Source organism: Hippocampus comes, unplaced genomic scaffold, assembly GCF_001891065.2.
Source record: "Hippocampus comes isolate QL1 unplaced genomic scaffold, H_comes_QL1_v1.1 scaffold33, whole genome shotgun sequence".
NCBI lineage: Eukaryota > Metazoa > Chordata > Actinopteri > Syngnathiformes > Syngnathidae > Hippocampus > Hippocampus comes.
In genome coordinates, this window is record NW_017804842.1 from 762,017 (window position 1) to 769,814 (window position 7,798).

The window sequence follows — 7,798 nt, forward strand, 5'->3', positions numbered from 1 at the left end:
ATTGTTGCCTTCGTTTCTGAGTGGAATTCATTCCGTGACCACACTTGGAACTCACAACACTTTTACGTCAAATCATTTTCAAAAGAGATGAAAATTAATCTGTTACAGTTTCCTGGAAAACAAAAGTAATAAGAAAAAAAGCACTCTGAAGTATTGTGATTTATATAAAGATACATTTATTGCATAATTAAATTGACTGTAAAAAGAATCCAAGTTTGCGCATCGTGATTTCATGCTTCAATTCGCATTGACATTGTGTTGCTCCTTCTTGGTGTATACATCTTGGCCACCAAATAACACTTCAACAAAACAAAGAAAACGGCCTTTTCTAAACTCAATAATCATTTTGTGTGGGTTTCTGGAAAACAATCCATTTTTACATTTCCGTACTCTTGCGGTCACCCTTTTTCTGTTCCAGACTGTAAGTTTGGGGACCGCTGGTCTAAAATAATAATCTCTTTTCGGAATGTAAAAATTTAATTGTTCGTCCCTCCTATCCCCACCAAAAGATGTTTCAGTAAGAAAAATTGTGCTTTGTAGGATTATACTTGACCAAAACATCCAATCGTAAATAACGATTACTGTACATTTTCAATGCCTGTTAACGTCGTGCTTGACTTCGAGATTGGGCACCTTGGCCACTAGGGGGCAGTATTAAAAAGACACGCACCTACACAAGGACGCGAAGAGTAGAAATCCGCAAATAACTGATGGCCATTCACTCGCATTTAATATCTATTTAATTCAAGGAGCAGTACCATACTGCGGATAAGCATTCACCACAAAAATAATCATGAAATTTTCCTCGAATAGGTGAATCGGCGTGTGCTATTTTACACGTTGTGTTTTCCAACGTGTTTATTTTTACCCTCAAGAGCCACCATACTTAGAGACTAAGTGCCGAGGTGAAGCTACAGTGCATTCTGGGACTTGTATTCATCACGTGGGGTTATGTTGACGATGGTGGCCTTAAACATCGTCTCTGAATATGAACGCGCTGCCAAAAGGACGATGATATTTGTTTAAAATGTAAAATGGGACCGCATGATTGGGAGTCAAATACGGTGGACGGTAGACTTTGAGAGCATTTTCAGATAACAACACTCCAGTGTTGCCTTCGTTTCTGAGTGGAATTCATTCCGTGACCACACTTGGAACTCACAACACTTTTACGTCAAATCATTTTCAAAAGAGATGAAAATTAATCTGTTACAGCTTCCTGGAAAAAAAAAAGTAATAAGAAAAAAAGCACTCTGAAGTATTGTGATTTATATAAAGATACATTTATTGCATAATTAAATTGACTGTAAAGAATCCAACAATTTGCGCATCGTGATTTCATGCTTCAATTCACATTGACATTGTGTTGCTCCTTCTTGGTGTCTACATCTTGGCCACCATATAACACTTCAACAAAACAAAGAAAACGGCCTTTTCTAAACTCAATAAGTCAAAGAATGTGTAGTACTACGTTGTCCGTCTACACGCATGGCTACAGTTTGCGTTTAAATAGCCGTTTACAGCGGTGCTAGATTTGTTCGCTCGTCAATGGCGTTTTCCATTGTGTGTCAGGTTTAAGCTAAGTGCACTTGGATTTTGGCTCTAGCTTTGTCCATTCATAAGCTGATTTTTTTGATGGCTTCAAATAACTCCATAAATTGGGGGGGGACAGCGACGACACCGCCGTGTGAGGCCTCTCTTCGCCGTTTACATTGGTGCTAGAATTGTTCGCTCCTCAATGGCGTTTTCCATTGTGTGTCAGGTTTTAGCTAAGTGCACTTAGATTTTCCCTCTAGCTTTGTCCATTCATAAGCTGATTTTTTTTGATGGCTTCAAATAACTCCATAAATTGGAGGGACAGCGACGACACCGCCGTGTGAGGCCTCTCTTTGTTCCGCGGGGTTGGAAAATGTGGAGTGCGTATTTTTAAACGGATCCTGTTTGTTTGCACAAGAAGTGAAAGTAGCCAAGCTGCAGCCCGGGTGTTTGGGCCGGGAATGCGAGTGAAGCTCTTGTCAATAAAGGGAAAGTCGTGAGGCTATGACACTGATTAACGGTGGAGCGGCCAGACCTCACCACCACACCAAATAGTCATAATTCCTTTCAGAACGCACAGCTTGAAAAACAGAAGGCATATTTCGACCCTTGTGGCTTTGGTGCATCATACGGCCGCAAAACATCCTAATTAAAGACTCGGACAAAGCTCCCCATGTCTTCTTGGCTTGTTGAGTACGAAAGCTAACGGACACGAATTACCCATGTGCAAGTGTCACATGAAAACAAGAAAACCATATTTGGCAACAGAAGATGAAGTCAAATTGGATTTTTGTAAGTCTTGGGCAAGAACTGATTTTTGTTTGTTTGTTTACATTTGTGTTTTTTTCACATGTTGTGTTTTGTACTTTGTGGCCCAAATACAATTCCATCGATTGGGAAAGTTAAGTGAAGGTGTAGCTTTGCATAGACCCGACCCACCCCCACTCCTTGCGTGCACCTGATGAGACCCAAGGTGATGACAGTGTCTCAGTTGTGGTTGAAAAAAACCCCACTCAAATCCATTGTCATTAAACCGCATCAAAATCAGAATCATGAACACTGCCAAACGCCTTAAGAAACACCAAATATCTGTCAAAACACATGTCCAGTAGTAACCCCCCGCCCCCAAATGTTATCGCAGCCACAAAACCTTCAAACGCTCTCCTGCCAAATTGACACAACTGGAGTTCGGCCACTGCAGTTGTCACTGGCTCAACTGATGACAAAAGCTTGATTCAAATCCAAAATGGTCAACAGGAAACAATCTTCCAGGATCTCCGTTGAGGTTTCTCGCAGTCACGGGTCACGTCAAATTGACACGTAGGCTTTGAATAGGGATGCCGGCACCCTTCGCCCCCAACAGTGGCGGCGTGTCATCTGACTGACGGACAGAGACGTCAAGTCATCACCGGGGACGCCGCCGCCGTCAAAGAGACAAAAAGAAGAGGCCGGCTTGGACTTGGGTCAGTGGGCCGAGCCTCTTGCGTGAGGGGTGAAAGTTGGGATTTCTTTTTGACAGCTTCAGACTCGAGAAAGAGTCCCAGACTGGACCGGAGACAGAAGTCCTGCGCACATATGTCGCCTCATCTGCTGAATTGGTCGACGACTGCGGGGATCCGCCGGGCCGATTGACAACTCAATGAGACCGGCAGCGGCGCGCTTTCAGGGTTTCGGCCTTTGTGTGGCCAAGTATCCGCGGCGTGGCCCCTCCCTTCGATCTCACTCTTTTTCTGCGGTTCTGTATGGCCCCACGCATGGACATGAGAGCCTTCTGTTCAACAAAGGAAAAAACCCACAATGCTGGAATAACTTCAAACCGATGACAAGATCGGGATTCACGGGATGTCTCGAATCTGTGCAGCGGCAAATGAAATCTCAACACAACTCTCACTTTCGGCCTCCAACGGGATTAAAAGCTGCAGCTTTGGGGCTGCTTCGCTTCATCCGGCCGGCAAAGGTCGTCTTGGGTTGCTACAGTGAAATGTCAAGACCGACAAGTCATTCTGGACAGAACGGCGATCGCTCCGACTCCTAATTTGTACTGTCCAAACACCGAGGGCTCCGAATTGACACGCGGCCTGTCACAAAAAGGAGTTTGACACCCCTGCCTTCAAGTAGGGCTGATATCGGCCTAATCGAGATACCTGCTATTGCTCCTCACCCATCGCTAATTATGGCTATTTTGTGAGGCTAAGAAAATTGACATTGCTTCAGATGAGGCAAGTTTTAAAATCTCATTCGTCTCAAATCCATAATCCCGCGCGCAGGCGGCACCGCGGTCCTGTGGAATGCGGGAGGTGGGGGAGGGCGACCCCTCCCCGGGCACCCGGCTAAACGCGGGTGCAGTGAGAAAATGAAGACCCCTGCGCCCCTCGAAAGCAGCAGGAATTTGTCATTAAGCGTAGATTTGGGACTCTTTTCACCCCCCTCGAGCGAGGGGTCACCCTCCCTGGCCCTTCACTAGCCGGCAGCGCCTCTCGTTCACCTTTTCTCTTTTTCAATCGCGCTTGTAAAGCTCCTCGCCACTTCCTCTCTCTTTCATTCCCACTCCTTACACACCTTTTTGTGGGAATTCCCTTTTGAGGCCCCAAAGAAGCGAAAGGACATGTCTTTCTTCTTCTTTTTTTTTTTGTCTGTTTTCATAACAATGGTCTGTGGAGATATTTGTGTCCTGGGGCATCGAAGCCGCAGTTGAGGCAGATTCTCCTTTTCACAGCGTTTCCCATTCACACTTTGGAGTAGGATTAATGAGGATTATGGATATGAGGCAAGCTAATGAGTTGTGATGGCCACCAAAAAAAAAAAAACCAAAACACAGCCAGTGGAGATTTGGCCGCTGGTGACTTGTTCACGTTTTAGGCGTCCGACTTTGGCGCCTTGGCTCGCAGGCGTGCCCGCCCAGCTGAGGTTTGACTTCCAACAAAAAAGTACGGTTAGAAAAGCCCTTGTTTCCAAAGCGACCCCATTATGATGCGAAATACATTCCCGTGGTGAAATTTAAATGATCAGAATTATTGAGTTAACAATTACTTTACAGGTAAGTGACTAAAACATTAGCCGATTAGCCAGTAGAATCTTATTTCGTACTTTTATTTTGAAAAATGGTCAACGGTGCCTTGGTTTGGATCAATACTCACTGGGCTCCATGTGGTCATATTTCTCACCACAAAGTAATTGTTTTTATTTATATTCATCAATCTATCATATATTTTAGAATGTCATAGTTTAATTAAATATTTTACATCGTACCCTATTGCCAAATAAGCCTTTATTTTATTTTTTATAATGATAAAATCACTCCGAATTATGTATTATTTATAGAAAAAGATAAGCAAGAAACAATGATTTTCACAGTTAGATATATTCAATACACTCAGAAAATACTAATGTGATATTTACAATTTAACTATGAAAAATTAAATTCTGTTTATGTCTTATCTTGAAGTAACTTATGATTTATGATGAGCCACAATTATTTATTTATATTCGAAAATGAGTGATAAGTTTACATATGATGTTATTTATACAGTTCAATATATTAAATACAATTATAAAAATAATACTAAATGTGTTTATATTATTAAAACGGTGTATTTATCATTTAATAAATGCCTTATGTGTTATTTCCCTGTCGCTGAGCGTCGAGTCAGGTGCTCCCGTATGCATCTCACGGCCGCTAGGGGGCCCTCTCGTCACACTATCGAAATGTGCTGCCGTGCTTTAGCTGCGATGAAAGACTTAATGAGCTCAGCTCAGCATTCCCGTGAAAACTTGTCAAAAAGTCACATGTCTCGTCGACTTAACTGTGGAGGCAAATGACGGAATGAGACGATGGAATGAGTGAAAGTTGAGAGAGAAAGACAGAACGAGAGCGAGCGAGTGGTCCCACGCTGGCCGGGACAGCTGACAGCTGGGTTCAGCTGAGGTCAGAGGGCACGCATAAGCGGTGGGGGAGTGAAGCAGAATCTAAAACAACAGGAAGACACGCGCACACACGCACACACACTGTTTAGTCATCGATGACTTTTCCCGTCCACTTGCTTCCATAACAACCGCAACGGCCAAGGTGGCAAAAAAAGTCCTCACACTCAGAACTTTAAGACCCTGTTGAGTCAATTCAAGTTATTCGTTTCTTTACAAAGTCGTAGAAACACCCTCTGTGTGGGAGATTTTTGGTGGGACAGTCATAACTCACTCAGGGAAGGAAATATACATACCGTGCCTAAAGTGCTTGTATTTTCTTTATTTGACACGCGAAAAAATACGTTTAAAATGTGTTTGGATTAAATCCGGTTAAAATGAAGACATTTTGCGACCCCCTCAAAAAGTGCCTGAGTCCATAGTATCTCACTAGAGGTGCTCTGGCTCCCTCTAGAGTCAATAAGCGTTAAATGCAAGCTCAGGACCAAAGAAGACGACACAGATTCTACAGTATACTATAGAACTACACTATAGAATCTCTAGAGTAGTTACAGAGGCTCGATTGACATTTCGGAGCCATTTAATGTGTCTTGATGGGTTCTGCTTTCATTTCAGTGTTGATAGTTCTGACGACATGATGCAGACAAATCTTTGAGTAGCACTTGGAGGTTACAAGAGCGCATTTCTAATTTCATTCTTACCAATGAAATGTGCATGTCGTGCCTCTCTCAAGCTGAGTTGTACAACCATACGCCACACACTGTGGCACTTTTGCTGTAGCGGCAGAAAACAGCGTGAATATGCCGCAAAGAAATCAATGTATTCAACTTAGGCGCGCTTAGCGAGTGGCAACACAAGATGGCCACCGGGGGCCTCACTTCTTGCAAAAGCGTTGTTTGCCATAATATATAAGTCTGTGGCTGCAAAGTATGACATGGAAGTGATCAGGTTTTTTTTTTGTGATGGGCAGACACTGATTGATATATGCTAATCACGTACTTTTCCATGGAAGTCAGACGATCACCATCACGACTTTCAATCTAACACATTGAGCTAATTCTAGCGTTTGAGCAAAATTGTAAACAAATGTGTGTAGCATTTCACCAATCCTGCGAGCTACCTTTAGTTATTAGCTAGCATGATGACCAGCAACCTCTGCCAGCCTGCTTTGACCTCAATAACAAGTCCGGTAAGCTGGGCCTGCACAAAGGGCGACTCGCCTGCAGCTGCGGGGGTCTACCGAGAAGGGGGCGCTGATGCACCCAGCACACTCCCCCGTGTGACGGTGCTGTGGGCCCTTTCTTATCCGCCTGTGCGCCGCGGCGGATACTTTTCTACCTTCTTCTGTCTTGCTCTACCTTTCTCCTTCCTCGTCGCAAATGGCCCCCCGCCCCCCAAACAAAATGTCTCAAAACATGCGCATTTCGTCACGGCGGCGGCGTATAACCACAGCTGCTGGCGGCGCGGACGCGGTTTCACTCGTGTCGTCGTGTTTTTGTTTTTTTTCCCCCCACCCCACCGAGGTTCGAGTTTGAGAGGGGGAAGGTTGCCATTTTGCGCTATTCATTGTCGCGTTCGCGTGGATTTCCTATGAATTCACGTTAGTTGCAGGGTTACATTTTGTCAGGACAACCCCACCACAGGAGCCCCACCGTAAAAACCCACGCGCGGCAACACTTCGTGGGCCTATTTCGTCCCTTGTCGTTCCCATCTCCGCCTCCACCGCCACCTCTCGTGAGAGTGTCTGTGGAGGACTCCATTTTGAAAGGTTGTGGAGCCACTGAACTCAAGTCCCCGTCACAGGAAAGAAAAGGGAGGCGAAACACGATCTGGCCCCACGCGTGTTTTCTTCTTGAGTGAGAATCTTGATCTTTTGGCGTAGGTAGAACATGACGGCTCGGTGGAAGTTCGGCGCGTGACGTCACCGCCGCCGACTGCGAGTGATTGACGGCTCGTTAAGGCGAGGTGGCCACATGTGGGAAGGGGCACTTCTAAGGCAGGAAATGGACGTTTACGCCACGATAAAATCCACGTTTATGGTATAAAGTTGTGTACAGATAGAAAATGGGGCTATATTGCCCTTGCGGGAGCATATATTAGAGGGGAGGTGTTGGAGGAAGAGGAGGGGGGGGGGTGCGACGTCACCGCCGCCGACTGCGAGTGATTGACGGCTCGTTAAGGCGAGGTGGCCACATGTGGGAAGGGGCACTTCTAAGGCAGGAAATGGACGTTTACGCCACGATAAAATCCACGTTTATGGTATAAAGTTGTGTACAGATAGAAAATGGGGCTATATTGCCCTTGCGGGAGCATATATTAGAGGGGAGGTGTTGGAGGAAGA